This window comes from Ovis canadensis, chromosome 22, assembly GCF_042477335.2.
Source record: "Ovis canadensis isolate MfBH-ARS-UI-01 breed Bighorn chromosome 22, ARS-UI_OviCan_v2, whole genome shotgun sequence".
NCBI classification, from domain to species: Eukaryota; Metazoa; Chordata; class Mammalia; order Artiodactyla; family Bovidae; genus Ovis; species Ovis canadensis.
Genome location: NC_091266.1, coordinates 67,018,678 through 67,038,160, shown reverse-complemented (window position 1 = coordinate 67,038,160; position 19,483 = coordinate 67,018,678). Strand labels below are relative to the sequence as shown.

The 19,483-nt window shown below is 54.0% G+C and overlaps 1 pseudogene; it reads right to left on the bottom strand.

Annotated features, from left to right (window-relative positions):
- Positions 1–17,908: 17,908 nt before the first annotated feature.
- LOC138427665 (olfactory receptor 287-like) lies at positions 17,909–19,250 on the bottom strand (annotated as a pseudogene).
- Between the last annotated feature and the right edge of the window lie 233 nt (positions 19,251–19,483).

Genomic DNA, 19,483 nt, shown 5'->3' with positions numbered 1-19,483 from the left:
ACCAGGACCCTGCGATCCAGCGCTCACCAGCCTCCCAGCCTGGTCCCCCAGGGCACCCCGCCTCTCCCCGCCTTCTTCCTTACAGACCAGCAGGACTTGCACACGGAGGCCCCTCAAACCGCCCCAGCTCCCAGGCGTGTCCACACAGGTGCGTCCACCCATGACGGTCGTTCGTTCCACACACACGCCCCCAACTGAAGGGCAAAGGAAGGCGCCCTGAGGGGTCCACTGTGGGTGGGGCGGGGCCCAGGGTAGGGGGACGTGGGGGGGACCCGGCTGAGCCCGCGCCACCCCACCCTCCATCTGTTTCCTCGGACTCTGGAAACGTGTATTCCCAGTGGCTATGCCTTTCTATCTGCACCATGAAGACGCGGCTGCTACAGCAAAGGAGGCCTGCGGGCCCGGCTCTCCCACTTGCTTGTCGGAGCAGCGGCCAGAAACCAGGGGGTCTGCCCAGCGCACCCCGCTCCACCAGGCAAGACACCCCATCAGCGGTCGGGAGGCTAGCTGCCTCGTGCCAGTGCTCCGCTGCAATGCCAGCTCATGCCGGGACCGCGGCCCCTCCCCTCCCCACCCCACCCGCAGGTCTCCTGTGTCCTTTCTTCCTCCCACGACCCCCAGTGGAGACCAGCTCTCAGGCAGAGTGGACTGGGCACCATGCGCTCTCACCTCTAATTCCCCCCGGACAGTGGTAGAGGGACCCTCTCCACCAAGGGGACAACAACAGCATTTCAGAAATGGGACCGAGGGTGCTGGCTCAGAGGAGCAGGGACCAGCGAGAAGCCTCCCTGGGGAAGCGGGGAGCGAGGCGTCCACCTGGGGGAGCGGGGAGCGAGGCGTCCACCTGCGGGAGCGGGGAGCGAGGCATCCACCTGGGGGAGCGGGGAGCAAGGCGTCCACCTGGGGGAGTGGGGAGCGATGTGTCCACCTGCTCCAGGCTCACGTCTTGTTGTTCACTTGCTCAGCCGTGTCCAGCTCTTTGCGGCCCCACGGACCACAGCACACCAGGCTTCCCTGTCCTTAGCCATCTCCCAGAGCTTGCTCAAACTCATGTCCACTGAGTCAGTGATGCCATCCAGCCATCTCATCCTCTGTTGTCCCCCTCTTTTCCTGCCTTCAATCTTTCCCAGCATCAGGGTCTTTTCCAATGAGTCAGTTCTTCACACCAGGTGACCAAAGTATTGGAGTTGCAGCTTCAGCATCAGTCCTCCCAGTGAATAGTCAGGACTGACTTCCTTTAGGATGGACTGGTTGGATCTCTTTGCAGGCCAAGGGACTCCCAAGAATCTTCCAACACCAGAGTTCGAAAGCATCAATTTTTCAGAGCTCAGCCTTTTTTATGGTCCAACTCTCACATCCATACATGACTACTGGAAAAACCATAGTTTGACCAAACAGACCTTTGTCTGCAAAGTATGATAGACTTTGTCTGCCTTTTAATACACTGTCTAGGTTTGTCACAGCTTTTCTCCAAGGAGCAAGCGCCTTTTAATTTCATGGCTACAATCGCCATCCAGTGATTTTGGAGCCCAAGAAAATAAACTCTATCACTGTTTCCACTGTTTTCCCATCTATTTGCCATTAAGTGATGGGATCAGATGCCATGATGTTAGTTTCTGAATGTTGAGCTTTCAGCCGGCTTTTTCACTCTTCTCTTTCACTCTCATCAAGACATTCTTTGGCTCCTCTTCGCTTTCTGCCATGAGGGTGGTGTCATCTGCATACCTGAGGTTGTTGATGTTTCTCCCGGCAATCTGCATTCCAGCTTGTGCTTCTTCCAGCCCAAGCATCTGGCATGATATTCTCTACATATGTTAATGAGCAGGGTGACAATACATAGCCTTGACATACTCCTTTCCCAATTTGGAACAAGTCTGTTGTTCCATGTCCTGTTCTGACTGTTGCTTCTTGACCTGCATACAGATTTCTCAGCAGGCAGGTCAGGTGGTCTGGTATTCCCATCTCTTTAAGAATTTTCCACAGTTTGTTATGATTCACACAGTTGAAGGCTTTAATGTAGCTCACTAGGGGCTGAAAATGGGGGGTTAGGGAAGGCGGCAAAGCCCAGTGTGACCCTTCAGAACTCCAGAGACAGAGGCCCAGGGAAGACACATCCGGACATCTGAGGGAAAGAGAGGCCCCAGCTCTGGCCCTGGTCCCTCCAGACCGGAGCTCGGGCAGAGCCTCTCTGAGGAACCATCCTACACATGCCCAGAACCAAGGACACTCATGTGGGGCGTGCCAGCCCAGAGACGCTTCCTGAGCATGGATCGAGGATTTGGCTGGGAGATCGGAAGTCTAAACAAGAGTGCCAGAGCCTCAGAGGAGACCCAGGCTGGAGAATCAAGCACTTCAAATCAGCGCTTTCCTGGAGGACAACCAGATACGGGGAGTGAACCAGTTTTAATCTCAAAAGCACCAAAGGGACAAGGCTCAGTGAGGAACTGCCAGGCTGGGGGTCGCAGGCGACTGGTGTCTGGCAGGGGTGCCCTGACTCAGCCCTCAGGCAACTGAGGCCCCACAGGCCCCACTAACACAGAGACCCTGCAAACCCACAACCTGCCTGGGAAGCGGCAGCGCGCAGGGGGTGAGGGTGATTCGCACAAGGCTCAGCTCCCTGGGGCCCAGGACAATCAGAACATGATGTGCAGACTTTGACCTCGGCAGGATCACAGACAACCAGCACCACCACGTGTCTGGAAGAAGTAAAAACCAACAAAAATCCCTCCTGGAGGAAGACAACATCAGAGTAAGCGCCAGGCATCCCTTCACATTTTGCTTCAACCGTAATCGTCAGCACAAAATCAAAGACGCTCAGGCGCGAGAGGAGGTGGAAGACCCCGAGCAGCGGCCAGGGCCAGACGGGGGAGTTCCACCTGGAGACAGCTGCACTCGTGAGACCCAAGGAGGCGAGGCGAGCAGCAGCGAGCAGACACAGAGGCTGAACGGCCGCGGACGTGACGCGTGGAGGGCGCTCCACGGACACAGAGGAGGGCGAGCTCGTCCAGCGCACGAGGAACCCGCGCAATGCGGACCCACACTCCCGACACACGCGGCCCCACTCAGGGGAACGGAAGGCGACACAAAGTGTGTTCCCGACGGCAACAGAAGTAAAATGAAGCTAACGGAAGAGGAGGACGTCTGGGAAGCCCCCAGCTATTTGGAAACAGCACACTTCTAAGTGACCCGTTAGTTAAACAAGACATCAGAAGAGCAACAAGAAAATGTTTTTAAATCAATATAAAAACACAACATATCAAACATTGTGGGATTCCCCTAAAGCAGTACTTAAGAGAGAAATTCACAGCATCAAACACCTATGTTAGGAAAGAAGAAAGGCCTTAAATCAATGAGATCAGCTTCCATATGAAGGAACCAGAAATATAATAATAAACTAAGCACAAAATAAACAGAACAAAGGAAATGATAGAGGTCAGAACAGAAATCAGTGAAATGAAACATGGGGCGGTGGGAGAGAGAAAGCAAGCCAATGAAACCAAAAACTGCTTCTTTGAGGGCATCGATAAAATTGATATATTTCTACTCAAGCTGATCGGGAAAAACAAGACGCAAATTAAAAACATCAAGATTGAGAGTGGCGACATCGCTACATATTCTTCAAAGTGTGAGAAAAATTACAAACGACTTTGTGCCAATAAATGTAACAGCTTAGATTAAATAAATAGCTTGAAAAAACACAAAGTACCAACACACTAAGAAGAAACAGGGACCCTAAGTAGCCCTACATCAGTTAGATTCGCAAATAGAAGCTTCGCCATACCCCCAAAAAAAGTTCAGGAGAGATGGCTTCACTGGTGAATTCCCCAAAGCATTTAAAGGAAAAATAATGCACAAAATTCTCCAGAAAACTGAAGAGCAGGGAATACTTCCCAGCTCATTCTATAAGGCCGGCTTCCCTGGTGGCTCAGAGGGTAAAGCGTCTGCCTGCAGTGCAGGAGACCTGGGTTCAATCCCTGCATTGGGAAGATCCCCTGGAGAAGGAAATGGCAACCCACTCCAGTACTCTTGCCTGGAAAATTCCACGGACAGAGGAGCCTGGTAGGATATAGTCCATGGGGTCTCGAAGAGTCGGACATGACTGAGCAACTTCACTTTCACCTTGATTCAGAGGCAAAAGAGATAGTTAAAAAAAAAAAAGAAGAAAGCTACAGGACATATTTCTCCTGAATATACACACAGCCTTTCTAAACAAATTCTAACCCACAGAATCCAACCATGGACACAAGGCATAATGCATCAGGCCCAAGTGTGGCTGGTCCTAACATTTGAAAATCAATTAATGTGACTGATTACAGATCTTAAAATAACAACAGGCTTTAAAACATCGACAACATAATGACAGATTTTAAAGGCGAAACCGTACAATCATCTCAACAGATGCAGAAAGTCGTGACAAAACTCATTCCTGGAAACCTTCATCCCCGGAAGAGGCTCTCAGCAAACTACTGATAGCTTATGACACACGTGATCGGTGCTGCCAGACTCACGGCTCCGAAGGAGATCTAACTCTGGGACCAAAGACAGTCTCAGTCACTCAGAACTTTGTGTAGATCTCATTTAAAGTGGAAGCGACAGAAAAAGCTGACACAGACATCAGAAGGGGGCAAGAGAGTACCTGCCTCACTAGTCTAAGTGGGGTTTTGTATACTTCTCAGCCAGCTGCTGAGAATAGACAGAAAATACCTCGAGGCTGTGAGAACTTTGCCCAGACCCTTTCCCATAACATACATCCTGGGATGACATCAGCACAGGATTAATCAGAAGGGAGGGTAACACAGAGCTCAAGGCTGCAGGCGTTTTGCTGAGGCCTTCTTCCACAACATTCATCCAAAGTTCAAAACAGAGGCAAGTCCTTGAACAAGAGATACTGGTGCCTGCAAGGCCTACTTGTCTAAGGCAAAAGAATGAAAAATAAAGAATGTTTACATCCTCCTTAAAGGGGCCTTAGGCTTGGACTCCTTACCAACCTGCCTAAGTTAGCTCTCTCACCACCAACACGAGAACCCCTCCAGTTCAACAAAGCGCATCTGCAGAGTACCGGCCCCAGCACCAAGAACGGGCCGGGGGTCTGCGCCCACTGCCCCCAGTCCACGCTGCCGGAGGGTCTCGCCAATCCAGCTCTGTGGGAGAGAAACACAAGGAGTCCAGGCAGGAAAGGGACAAGCTGTTCACAGCTGACACATCCAGCAGAAGGGACGAGGAAACGGGACCATGAAACAGTGAGCAATAAGGCTGCAGACACAGGCCAATATTCAAAGTCAGCTCTATTTCTATACGCCAGTAACAAGCAATGGAAACTGAAACCGTTTTCGAATGTCTCGAGCAGGTGAATCTTACCAAAGATGTGGAGGGGCCACGCACGGAACCACAGGGCGACGTGGAAGAAATCGAAGGCCGTAGTGGCGGAGGTGCAGCCACACTGTCTCTTTCAAAGACTCAATGTTGTTAAGATGACAATCCCCCCAAACTCATCTGTGGATTCAGTGTTATGTCAGCCAAAATCTAAGCAGGCTTCTCTAGACAATGCCAAGCTGATTCTAAAATTTAAGCAAAGGCCCTAGGACAGTCAAAACAACTTTGCAAAAGAGCAACAAAGTTGGAAAAATACAGTCCGTTTTCAGATATTATTATAACGTCAGAGAGAGCAAGACAGTGTGCTATCAGCATCGAGACAGACTCGCAGGTCGTGGAGCCGAGCAGAAGCAGGGTGCGTGTGTGCGGCCCCGGCTGTACCTGCCAGGCTCCACTGTGCACGGGATTCTCCAGGCAAGAATCCGGGAGCAGGGCGCCACTTCCTACTCTGGAGGGTCTTCCTGACTCAGGCAAGCCCACTACATTGGCAGGTGGGTTCTTTACCACTGCCCTACCTAGGGAGCCTGTCTGTTACAGGAGAGAGAGGCTAGAAACAGACAGATGATTTTTGGCAAAGACGCAAAGGAGAAAGAAGAGTCTTTACAATAAACATTGCTGGAAAAATTGGAAATCTGGATTCCTCAAAATGGGCTTTAATAACTCACACGATATACAAACAAACTGAAAATAGATCAGACTTAAATATAAAATCTGAAACTTCTAGAAAAAAAACCTGAAGAAAAATCTTGTTCACTTTGGGTTAAGTAAAAATTTCTTTGCTAAGAAAGTAAAACCAAAATCCATTAAAAAAAAAAAAAAAGTAGCATTGGATTTCATCAAAATTAAAATCTGCTCTTCAAGAGGCACAGTTAAAAGCCAGCCTGACAGAGAAAATGGTTTACAACCTCAGACCCTTTACCTCAGCAACTTGTATCTGAAGCCCAAGAATAACACAAAGACCTCAGCCGTTTTAACGGGCAAGCGGCCTGAACAGACTCCTTACGAAGAGCACACAGACAGACCAGAAGGCGCGGGGAAGCCAGGGGCCACGGCTCTTGGCGGAACTAGTCTCCGCTCGACCGTGGGGCTGAGGCCCGTCTCCCCCCACGGCTGCGCTCCGCTCCAGAAGGCCGCGGGCATGAGCCCCGCCAACGGCGGCAGGTTGGCCCGGAAAGCGTCGCGTCACGTGGCGTGGCTGAGGGGGGACTGATCGCGCTGTCCTCTGGACATCAGCAAAGGTGAGCTGGAGAGGAGCCGGGCGCACTGGCAGCCCGCAGCTCCTCCGCCCAGACAGCTCTGGCCGACTGCGCACCCTACCCTTCCACTCTCACCTTGTAAAATGTGCTTTTATTCAAATTCCAGAAGAAGGGACTGTAAGGTGAATTCTAACAAAAGTAAACCTTGTCTACTGGTAATGATGAAACTGGTGTTACTAGGAAGAAACTTCACACCATGTGAGGGCAAGGTGTGATGTCTCTCTTTAAAATGCTGTCTTTAGAGCGTTTCTTGTAACACTGGCAACTAAGTCCGGGTTTTATCTGTGACCAGCAGCAACTCCTGAGACATGCCTGCACTGTGCGCCTCAAGCAGACAGGGACCTGCCTCCTCCTCCTGTGTCAGTACCTAACAGTGTGCCCAGGACAGAGCCAGACACACTTGCCCATTAGCTGGCCAAGGACCTGGCTCCGGGTGCGCAGGGCGCGGGCAGGTTCCCGCCCTCTCTCAGGAAGTGCGGTCTGGGAGCAGGGGGCCAGCCCAGGCCATCACCACCTCCTTTTCCCCTTCTTGAAAATGCAGGTGCAAACAGCGCTGCTATGAGCACCGCGTGCCTGGCGGGGCTGCAGCACTCACTCACTGCAGGAAGTTCACAGCCGCTGACACAGACGCCTCTTCCCTCCCAGCTCCGGGCACCTCCATTCTGCTCTGCTGCTGTGAGAGAGACTCCTGCTGATGCCTCATGTGAGTGGAGCCAGCACCATCTGCCCTCTGTGTCCAGCTTATTTCACTGAGCACGACGTCTTCCAGGGTCATCCATGTTGTCACTAACAGCAGGATTTATTTCTTTTTTAAGGGTGAATAATAGGCTATTATATGCACAGCAAAGAAAACCATCAAGTAAATGAAAAGACAACCCAGAAAAATACTTTGCAAATGACAGCCACTGTGGAAAAAGCATTGCACTTCCTCAAAAAATTAAAAATAAAACTACCATATGATCCAGAAACTCCACTCCTGAGTGTATATCCAAAACAGAACCGACACATACACCCCAGTGTCCACAGCAGCTCTCCTCACAGTAGCCAAGACGTGGAGACAAGCCAAGCGTCCACTGACTGATGACTGGATAAAGAAGGCGTGGTTCATGTGCACAGTGGAGCCCCACTCGGCCTTAAAGATGGAAGAACGCCATTGGCAGCACCATGCATGGACCCAGGGACCATCACACTAAGTGAAATGAGTCAGACAGAGACAGACAGACGTCATATGATATAACTCACGTGTGGAGCCTAAAAATGATACAGATGTATTTACAAAACAGAAACAGACCCACAGACGTGGAAAATAAATTTATGGTTAGGGAAGGGGAAACAGGGCTGAGGGATAAATTAAGCTTGGGGGCGGCCGCCCACTCCAGCGCTCCTGGGGAATCCCACGGACAGAGGAGCCAGGTGGGCTGCAGTCCACGGGGTCGCTGAAGAGCCAGACACGACTGGGCGACTTCACTCTCACTTTTCACTTTCATGCACTGGAGAAGGCAACGGCCACCCACTCCAGTGTTCCCGCCTGGGGAATCCCACGACTGAAGTGACTCAACAGCAGCAGCAACATACACCCACTACTATAAAGAAATCAGACGACAAGGACCCACTGTGCGGCACAGGGGACTATGTCTAATGCCTTGCAATAACCTGTGACGGGAAACCACCTGGAAAGGAATGCACACACACACACACATATGTGTAACTGAGTCCCTTTATTTTACACCTGAAGTGTGAGTCAGCTATACTTCAATTAAAAAAGAATTAAATTTTAAAGAGGAAAAAACAACACGTGTCTACCTGTTGCGCTGCCCCTTCCCGCCCGGCTGCCTCCCCGTGGCGGGACCGCGGCCCTTCGTTCCCGCGCGAGGAAGCGGTGGACAGAGGCTCAGACAGGGTCGGCGCTGTGCTCGGGGTGCAGCCGCGCGCCTCCTCTGCAAAGAGGCTCCACCCCTGCTTCGTCCTGCCAGGAGGCCAGCACGCCAAGCACACTGAGCTGCGGGGGCGGCCTGACCACACCCACATCGGGAACCGAGCGCAGGGTCACGGGGCCTCTGGGAGGGGGGGCAAGACCCCGCCCCAGCTCCTGGCAACGGCAACGTTGCCTCAGGCGGTGCCGTGGGCAGTGACTGCGCGGGCCTAAGCCATCACCTGCTCACGGCAACACTATGGCCGCAGAGACACATCTGCTTTGAAGTGAGCTTGTTAGCCAAGCACATGCACTCCAGATGGAGAGGCTGGGGGGGCATATTGAGGACATGGCTGGAAGGCGACCCTCAGACCAGGTCAATGCTGAACATCAGCAGGACCACCCCACTGCCATCCTTTGGGCCACTGGGAATGAACAGGAAGCTGCGTTCTGCTCTCCTGAACCCAAGACCAAGGGAGGTCTGACTTCTATCCTAACGGCAAACAAGCAAGCCGGCAGACCCACTTCCTTAGTCTTCAGATCAGCTCAGTTCAGGCGCCCAGTCGTGGCCGACTCTCGCGACCCCATGAATCGCAGCACGCCAGGCCTCCCTGTCCATCACCAACTCCCGGAGTTCACCCAGACTCACGTCCATCGAGTCGGTGATGCCATCCAGCCATCTCATCCTCTGTCGTCCCCTTCTCCTCCTGCCCCCAATCCCTCCCAGCATCAGAGTCTTTTCCAATGAGTCAACTCTTCGCATCAGGTGGCCAAAGTACTGGAGTTTCAGCTTCAGGATCATTCCTTCCAAAGAAATCCCAGGGCTGAGCTCCTTCAGAATGGACTGGTTGGATCTCCTTGCAGTCCAAGGGACTCTCAAGAGTCTTCTCCAACACCACAGTTCAAAAGCATCAATTCTTCAGCGCTCAGCTTTCTTCACAGTCCAACTCTCACATCCATACATGACCACAGGAAAAACCATAGCCTTGACTAGACGGACCTTTGTTGACAAAGTAATGTCTCTGCTTTTGAATATACTATCTAGGTTGGTCATAACTTTCCATCCAAGGAGTAAGCGTCTTTTAATTTCATGGCTGCAGTCACCATCTGAAGTGATTTTGGAGCCCCCAAAATATAAAGTCTGACACTGTTTCCACTGTTTCCCCATCTATTTCCCATGAAATGATGGGACCAGATGCCATGATCTTCATTTTCTGAATGTTGAGCTTTAAGCTGACTTTTTCACTCTCCTCTTTCACTTTCATCACGAGGCTTTTTAGCTCCTCTTCACTTTCCGCCATAAGGGTGGTGTCACTTGCATATCTGAGGTTATTGATATTTCTCCCGGCACTCTGGATTCCAGCTTGTGCTGCTTCCAGCCCAGCGTTTCTCACGATGTCCTCTGCATAGAAGTTAAAGCAGCACAGTATGATACACACCCTCCACGATGATCAAAATGAAGACAGACGGTGCTACGTGTCAGTAAGGATTCGGGTCACACCTGCACCCTTGAAGGGACTAGAAAGCGCAGCACTCACCGGGAAGACAGTGATCTGCAAAGGCAGACACACTGGCCTGGGACCCAGCAGTTTCGCTCGTGCACACACACCCAACAGAACTGCACGAGTGTTCTTCCCAAAGACATTATCATCAGAGCAACATACTTCATAATCAAGCGCAAATGGCCAGGCACAAAAGACCACGTTCTGTGTGATCCCACTTAGATAAAAATGAAAAAAAAAGGCAAAATGAATCTGATAGGTGGTCGAGATTGTGGCTGCCCTTGGGGACCCCCAGGGGAAGGAGGCATTGGGATCTGGGGCTCCAGCCTCATCAGGTTCTTGGTCCGGTATATACAGGTGGAAGAAGGGTGACCTGCACACACTGAGGTCAGCTGGTCTTCTTCCTGGGTGTGCCCTGAGGCCGCCAGCAGACCCACCAGACTGGGAAGCGGGAGGAGGAGACGGTCCAGCTCTCGCTCAACCTTCCCCTCCCACGGCCCTGCCTCCCAGCAGACACCCCCCACTCTCAGGAGGGGCACTGCCTGCCTGGGAGGCAATTGCTTGTTTGAAATTAATTGTCTCCTCCAAGCTGAACCCCGGAAGGATTCGATGTCATTGTTAATTGGGAAGGTCCTCACTGTCCTCAGCGTGACATCCTGGCATGTCGCCCGAGCCTAATGAGCCAGAACGTCCCCCACCTGCTGACCCCAGGCCTTCACCTGCCTCTTTTTAATGACGCCTCAGGGCAGGCAGCCCCTCAGCGCCCAGCTCCAAAAACTTCTCGTTATTCTGGACCAGAATGCTCATCAACTGTGAGTTGATTGGGCACAAAGGGGATTCTAAGGATTCCCCAGCTGCCTGAGGAACACAAACTTTTCTCAAAACAGAACTCAGAAGAAAGACATTCCCTTGGGTGCAGCAGGTCAGGGAAGAGGCACTTGATGAGCAGCCGCCCCAGGCTCCGCTGCACAGGCTGCCGAGCTGGGGGGCGGAGACAGCCTGCCCTCAGCTCTTGGCCCTTGAGCAGGACGCCTGCTGCCCAGAGAAGCATGTGGGGACAGACACCTTGGACACACGTCTGCAGGAAGCTGGACAAACGAGGCTTGAAAATCCAACACAGGCAAAAACCCAGACACTGTCAGGGCCTGCTGCCAGCAAGGGGCTGGCACCTCCTGGCCCAGCAGGTGTCCCCCTGCAGGTGTCGCCTGGCTCAGCAGGTGTGTCCTGGTCAGCACCTCCCTGGGAGAAAGCTGCAGCTGAGTTCCAGTGTGTGGGCTTGAAGCTGCTCATTCCAAATCCCTCTGAGGGTGGGCACAGGGATTCCATGTCTGTAGGTTTTTCCTAGGCCCTGGGGGAATTACTGCAATTGTCCAGAGTCTCAAACATCTCTCTCTCAACCTGGTGCAGGGACTCCCACTCCCCTTCTCACAAGCCCCAGCCCCAGCGCCTCACCAAACCACTCTCTCTCCGCCACGTGAGCCCCAGTGCCTCAGCCAGGCTGAGCAGAGGCAGGGCTGCTGCAGGGGGCACCTCCTCCCTCAGGCCTGCGCAACCCTCCTGGGCCCGCTCCTCCCAGCCTCCCAAGCTGCTGCCGCCTCACAGTCCCAGTCTCTCAGCATCAGGGGCCCAGGCCCCTCATCCAAGGCCTTTCTCCGCACCCTCTGTGGGCTGTCAGTCCTGCGGTTTTCTCTGGAACATTCTTCAATGCTCCTGAAGTCCAGAACCGTGTCCAGCTGCTCCGTCACCATCTCCACTTGGATTCGGACATCTGCTGGCCTCGCGGGCTTGACGTGTCCACGTGCGTGCTCAGTCGTGTCCAACTCTCGTGACCCCACAGACCGCAGCCCACCAAACTCCTCCGTCCATGGGATTCTCTAGGCAACAGTACTGGAGTGGATAGCCATTTCCTTCTCCAGGGGCTCTTCCTGACCCAGGAATCAAACCTGGGTCTCCTGCATTGCAGGCAGATTCTTTAGCGACTGAGCTACGAGGGCATGGACTCCTCAAATCCCCCAAACCTGCTCTATCCCCAGCTGTCTCTCCTCTGTAAATGGCGTCCGTCCCTCCAGCTGCCCAGGACCCATATGGCCCTTGGCGCTTCGCTCTGTCTCATCCCCACTGTCAGCCACAGCAGGCCCGGCGGGTCTACTGTCGGAACCTTCAGCACCCTGCGGCTTCTCCCTCCGTCACTGCGGTCCTGCCCCATCACCATTACTGGTCATTTGAATTTTTGCCACGGCTGCCACCATTCAAGTGTCTTCTCGGTGCAGCTGCCAGAGGGAGCCTTGCCAGCACAGAAAGATCACATCGCCCCTCCACTCACCTTGGATGTCACCAAAGTCTTTCAGCCCACTCAGAGCACAGCTAAGGCCTCATCACAGCCTGCAAGACCCCACATAACCTGAGTCCCCTCTGACCTCATCTCCCCCTGCTGGACCCCTGAGTCACCTGGTTCCAGAGACTTCACAGCTACTGCTGTTCCTCACACATTCTGGAAATACTCCTGCCCTGTGTGGAGGGGAAAGGGGAGAGGGGAAGCAGTGGGAAAGAAACAGAAAGAAGAAGAGGAGGGGATGAATGCCTGGGTGGATGGATGGACAGACAGATGAATAGTGGATGGGTGGGTGGCCGGTGGATGGAAGGACAGAAAGATCAGAGGACGCACAGAGGGATGGACGGATGGTGGATGGTGGATGGGTGGACAGACAGAACAGTGATGCATGGATGGATGGACGGGTAAAGAGTGGGCAGGTGGACCGGTGGATGGATGGTGGATGACCGGGCCCGTGGGGGGTGGACGACAGTGCTGACAGTGGGACATGGGTAAATGCCACTGACCCCTGCCCTCAAGAGGCTCACAGTCGGGGAAACTGACACTTGCCAGGAAGACACTGTGTGTTGCTTCCCATCCCACAGGTGACTTAGGATAGAGTCAGGAGTCACCCAACACAGCTTAGGGGACGGAGGGCCCTATTCACAGTCTCAGAGACGACCCTCAGACCAGATGGTCCAAACAGAAACCAAGATCAGACACAGCCACGTCCACAAAACCCAAGGAGTCCACGGTAAGACCTGGGGCACCAGCTTGCACTTAGGGGAAGAGTGTGTTAGTCAGACAGCTGCGTCCAACTCTCTGTGACCCCATGGACTGTAGCCTGCCAGGCTCCTCTGTCCACGGAATTCTCCAGAGGAGCCTGCCAGGCTCCTGTCCACGGAATTCTCCAGACAAGAACGCTGGATGGGTTGCTACTCCCTTCTGCAGGGGATCTTTCCAACCCAGGGATCAAACCCTAGTCTCCTGAATTGCAGGCAGATTCTTTACTGTCTAAGAAACCAGGGAAGCCCATTTTAGGATGAAGGTGTGCCTCAAAAGCCAGAGGAGTCCTTCAGCCACAGGCTGTCTACTGGGGAGGCAGTGGGCAGGTCCCGCACATGACGGGCCCTGTGGCTCCGCGGGGGCTTCAGTCGCCCCGAGAATGGATGTGGGGCCCCTGGGAACACAGGGTGGAGGAGGCAAGCCACGAGCTGAGGCTTAAAAAAGAGTGCGGTGCCAGTAGAAGAGGGAAGGGTGTTCCCAAGAGTGGGGCCAGACTGCAGGCAGCTGCTGCATGGTGCGAGCGTGTCCTGATGTGGCCAGGGTGATGAGAGATACTCAGAGGCTCCACCATCCCCTAGACGGCAGCCAGAGAGTCCCGCCCTCCGCTCTTCACCCCACATCTGGGTGTCAGCACCCTGAGGCCTCCTCCCCACCTGTGCAGCCACATTCTCATCATGTTCCTGCTTCTTACCGCATTCTACAAGGCCAGCATCACCCTAATACCAGAATCAGACAAAGATGCCACAAGAGATGGAAACTACAGATCAATCTCTCTCATGATCACAGATGTAAAAATCATAAACAAAATATCAGCAAATCAAACCCAACAATGCCTTTTAAAAAATTATATACCACAACCAAGTGAAATTTATTCCAGGTTGGAAATCTGAAAATCAACTAATGTAATCTACCATATAAAGTCTAAAGATGAAAAATCATCTGATTATACCACTCGATGGAAAAAAAAGCATTTGACAAAATCCAACAACCATTCACAATTTTTTTCTAAAAATGCTCAGCAAACTAGGAATGGAAGAGAACCTCCTCAACTTGATTAAAAAAATCTGCAAAAAAATGTCGCACTTCACTGTGAAAACCTAAATATCCTCCACCCTGAGACCGGAAAAAAGGCAAAAATGTACCGCCTCATCAATTATAGTCGGTATCATACGGGAAGTCCTAGCTAATGTAATAAGACACGAAAAGGAAATAAAAGTATATCAATTGAAAAGAAAGAAAGAAAATTATTTTGCAAATAAAATTTAGAAAAACAATTTTTAAAGATGTATGTAACTAATAATTACAGCAAGGTTGCAGGATACAAGGTTAATATCTAATATCAATTGCTTTCATATATGCCTGTATAACAGCAACAAACAATTAGAATGTGAAACTAAAAACAATTCCATTTACACAAACATAAAAAAACTGAAACACTTAGGTATACTTAGGTATAACATGAAGTGTACAAGACCTATATGAGAGGAAATTAGAAAACGCTGATGAATAAAATCAAAGAGACTCTAAATAAATGGAGAGACAGTCCATGTTCATGGATAGAAAGACTCAAGTTGTCAAGATGCCAGTTCTTCTCAGTCTTATTTATACATTCGGAGTGGTTCTAATCAGAACTCTAGCAAGTTAATTTGCAGAGACCAACAAACTGATTGTAAAGTTTAGCATCACAACAGTGGAGGCAGCAAAGTTGGAGGACTGACACCAGTCACCTCCAGACTTATTACAAGGCTTCAGAAATCAAGACGGTGCGGTACTGTCGGTAAAGAGGAGACAAGCAGAGTGATGGAACAGAAACAGAGAGCCTAGAACTAGGTCCACACAAGTGTAGTCAACTGCTCTTTGATACGGGGGCAAAGGAAACACAGTGAAGTAAAGACAACCTCTTCACTGAATATGGCCCTGGAACAACAGGGAATCCAACGCACAAAGAAAGAAAGAATCTAGACAGTGGCCTTACACATTTCAACCAGAAAGTTAATCCAGAATAGATCTCAGAACTAAATTTAAAATGCAAAACTATGAAACTTCCAGACGGTAACAAGAGAAAATCAAGGTTACCTTGGGTTTGGTGGTAACTTTCTAAGACACCTCAAAAGCACAAGCCATGAAATAAAAAGTTGAGATGTCAAACAGTATTAAGAATAAATACTTCTTCCCTGCAAAAGACACAGCCAAGAGTGGAAAAGGCAAGCTACAGGCTAGAAAACGTTTCCAAGAGATACCTGACGAAGGGCTTGTATCCAAAATATACAAACTTCAACAGCAAGAAAACAACTCAGTTTTAAAATGTGCAAGAGATCTGAACAGACACCCCACCAAGGATGTTACGTAGAAGGCAAACAGGCATGTGAAAAGATGCTTATTAAGGACTATCGATCAAAGCAACCAGGAGGCACCACTGAACACTCAGCAGAATGTCTAAAACCCAAAACGTTGCCAATGTGCTGTGACCACCACCCCACATGCAGGCAGGAGGGGCTGGGGAGGGAGGCAGTTCCCAGAGAGGCCGGCCCAGGGCCCCCCTCCCTGGTCCCCAGACCACACTCCCCGGGGAATCTCTAAAGTGTTTCCCACTTCCAGACTCTGCGAGAGCAAAGGCATGGTTCTGAGCATCCCTTTCGGCTTTTAAATACCACCTAATTCCCAAACCTGAGGAGGTGCCTAGGACAGGGCCTCCAGGACGCAAAGTCCTCCCCAGGGACTCGCAGGCCCTCGGGACAAAAGGAGCCAAGGGCTGTGCCTGGCCCCTCCCTTCCTCTGCCAAGGAACGTCCTCGGGGCCTGGGAGCATCTGGAGGCTGGGTCAGATCGGGCCTTCATAGGCAACGACCTCTGCCTTCCCCCAGGCGGGAAGACAGGGGCAACAGTCCACATCCTGACCTGCACCAGGAGGGCCGGAACCCACAGCCCTGAGCAGAGAAATCCTCCACGACTGGCTGAGAATGAGGGCAAAAGGGCAGGGGTGGGGCACAGGGCGGGGCTGTGGGCTGGAGAGGGGGCGGGTGGGAGAATGGATCTTGCGGGGAAGGGTGCCAAGCTCACTTCGGGTGTTCCGAACTTACCCCATCAGCTTACCAAACATGGGAACTGATGACACTGGGACACTTTCATTCATTATTTGCAAAATAACTTCACAAAGCACAAAGACTACCTAAGCATCATTACCCACAGACGACAGACGAATGTGTCCTGCCCTGGCCTCCGGGGAAGGGCCTCCAGGACCCTGACTTCTCCGCTGCAGCGGGAGCGGCTCTTCAGCTGGGCAGACGCCACGCACTCCTGCAGGGACCCTCCTGTCGCGCGCCTGGCTCACAGCAAGGAGAAGCCGTCGGAGTGCCCCGCCTGCAGTTCCTTCTGGGGGGGAGACCAGATGGCGAGCAGGTGAAGGGCAGGGGCACCGATCGGCACCCTCAGGCCGAGGTGGGTGGCCAGGGGCAGTTTTAAGTGGGTGGAGGGTCTTCAATGAGCTCCAGAGGTCACGCTCCAGCTGAGGTTGAGGGGTCAGAAGACCCACCAGCTGCGGGGGCTCCAGCACCCCCAGAGGCCCCCGAGCACACCAGCAGCACCAGGCAGGCCTGGGGCGCCCTGCACAGTGGCCCTGGGCCCACGCCCGTCCCTGAGCCCATGCCCGTCCCTGAGGGACAGCTGTGCTGCCCGTGGCCCAGGGCAGCTCAGGGCTGGGGCTCCCTCACTCTCCACCTGGCTGGCAGGAATCCAGCCCTCTCGGGGGCCCTGCGGCTGGACGATCAGCGTGGACGCTGGTGGAGGGCACCAGTAGTGCGCCATGCATGTGTGTGTGTGTGTGTGTGTGTGAGTGTGTGTGGCGGGAGGGAGTGTGTGTTTCTGTGTGTGTGTGTGTGTAGTCACTTCAGTCGTGTCTGACTCTCTGTGACCCCAGGCGCTGCAGCCCACCAGGCTCCTCTGCCCATAGGCTTTCCCAGGCAAGAATACTGGAGTGGGTTGCCATTTTCTTCTCCAGGGGGTCTTCCCGACCCAGGGATCTAACCCGCATCTCTTGCGTCTCCCGCATTGCCAGCCAGGTTCTTCACCACTAGAGCCCCCTGGGGAGCCCAGTCCATCACGCTGCCTGAATGAAAGAGAAACATCAGCCTCCCTGTCAGGCCCTATTTTCAGCACTGGAGACACACCAACTCCTTTAGCACTCAAAGGGCTCCGTGGGATCACACTCTCACAATCCCCACACAGCGGTGAAGACACAGAGGTTCAGAGTGGCCACATGACCTGCATAAGTCACACTGACAGACAGTTGCATCCAGACTCCCAGCTTCAGCTGCTATGCTGCTAAGTCGCTTCAGTCGTGTCCGACTCTGTGCGACCCCACAGACGGCAGCCCACCAGGCTCCCCCGTGCCTGGGATTCTCTGGGCAAGAACTCTGGAGTGGGTTACCATTTCCTTCTCCAATGCGTGAAAGAGAAAAGTGAAAGTGAAGTTGCTCAGTCTTGTAGGACTTTTCCCGACCCCATGGACTGCAGCCCACCAGGCTCCTCCGTCCATGGGATTTTCCAGGCGAGAGTACTGAGCCGGCTTTAATTCCACGCATGCTCCCAAGATACCTCCTGATGAGCTGCAGGGCCAGACCAGGCCCCTCACTGAGCCTCTGGGCCCCCGAGGACCTTGTGTGGCTTATCCACTCAGAGACCTCACCAAGCCCCCTCCCTCCGAGGCCCGCAGGTTCCACCACCCGGCCCCCAGGAGGGTGTGAGACCTGGTGGTGCGCTCTGAAGCTCAACTAAGTGAGGCGCACCGCACACTGGCCCCAACAGCCGCCACAGGCTGCCAGGCTTCCGCGGAGATTTACACCCTGTTTCTCTGGGTTCTCCCCTTTCTGGACCACCTCCCCAGCCTCCACTGAGGGACGGCTCACCGGGTGCCGGCACCAGCAGCAGAGAGAAATCCAAAGTGCGAGGCGGCCCGCTCCTTCCTGACAAGGCCCGTCAGCCCCAAGGCCCAGACCAAGCAGGGGCTCAAGCCCCACAGTTGCTGCTGCGGCCGGGGCAGGCGCTGCCTCCCTGGCCTGCCCAAGGGCCCCGCAGCGGTGAGATCGGAAGCCATTTCCAGGGCAGAGAGGCCCCAGGGCCTCAGGTCCCCGCACCCCCTCCCGCGGAGCCTCCTCCACATCCTCGTTCCTCGACATCCTCAGCGCCGGGGTGCCGATGGCGTTGAGCGCGGTGACAGCCCTGGTCAGGTCCAGCGAGCTCTCCGCCAAGGTCCTCACGTGCAGGAAGACAGCTGGGCCACACCGGACGAGGACCACCGCGAGGCGGGAGGCGCAGGCGCAGGGGGCCCGGCGCCGGCCCGGCACCGAGGGCGCCCAGACGAGGGCGCCCACACGAGGGCGACCACGATGTGGGCGTAGGAGACCAGCGTGAGGACGCCCAGCGTGATGACGTAGCAGACCAGCGTGAGGACGCCCAGCGTGGTGACGTAGCAGACCAGCGTGACGACGCCCAGCGTGGTGACGCAGCAGACCAGCGTGACGACGCCCAGCGTGGTGACGCAGGAGCCCAGGATGACGCAGAAGCCGCAAGACCCAGGGCGCAATGTCTCAGAAGTGGTTGATGACCCACGAGCCACAGGAGAGGCGGCCGATGAGGGCCGCGGGCACGGTGATGGCCGAGAAGCCGCAGGGCCAGGAGCCCAGGGCCAGGCGGCCAGAGAGCCCGGACATCAGAAAGCTGCCACAGCGCAGCGGCAGGCAGACGGCTGGGTAGCGGTCATAGGCCATGCGGCCAGCAGGAAGTCCTCGGTGCAGCCGAGAGAAGACGAAGTGCACCTGCACAGCGCAGCCCGAGAAGGAGATGGCTCCGCTGCGCGAGGTGAAGACGGCCAGCGTCTTGGGCACGAAGCCGTGGTGAACCAGATCTCCAGGAAGGAGAGGTTGCAGGGGGGAAGGCACATGGGCACCTGCAGGCGCCGGTGTGCCCCGACCAGCGAGAGGATGGCCAGGTTCCCGGCCCTCTGCGCACGTAGGTGAGCAGGAAGAGCCCCACGTGCAGGCCCCGGGGCCCCGGGAACCCTAGCAGGATGATCAGGCCCCCAGCGGACAGGTTCTGGCTGCGGCCCCAGGCCATGACACCCATCAGGACACAGGCCCCGTGAGGCCAGCAAGAGGGACCGCCAGCCAGAAGCCCTCCGGGGGGCTTAGGAGAAGAGGTCCCCTCCCCGCTCTCGATCTACTCACCTTGCCCTCTAAGCCCAGGGCCCCAGACCGGCCTGGGACAGTGGGCGGGAAGCACCGGCTGCAGGGGAGCGGCCCGGGGCGCTGCGTGGGCTCGGACCCGGCCGTTTGCCACCTGGAGTTCTT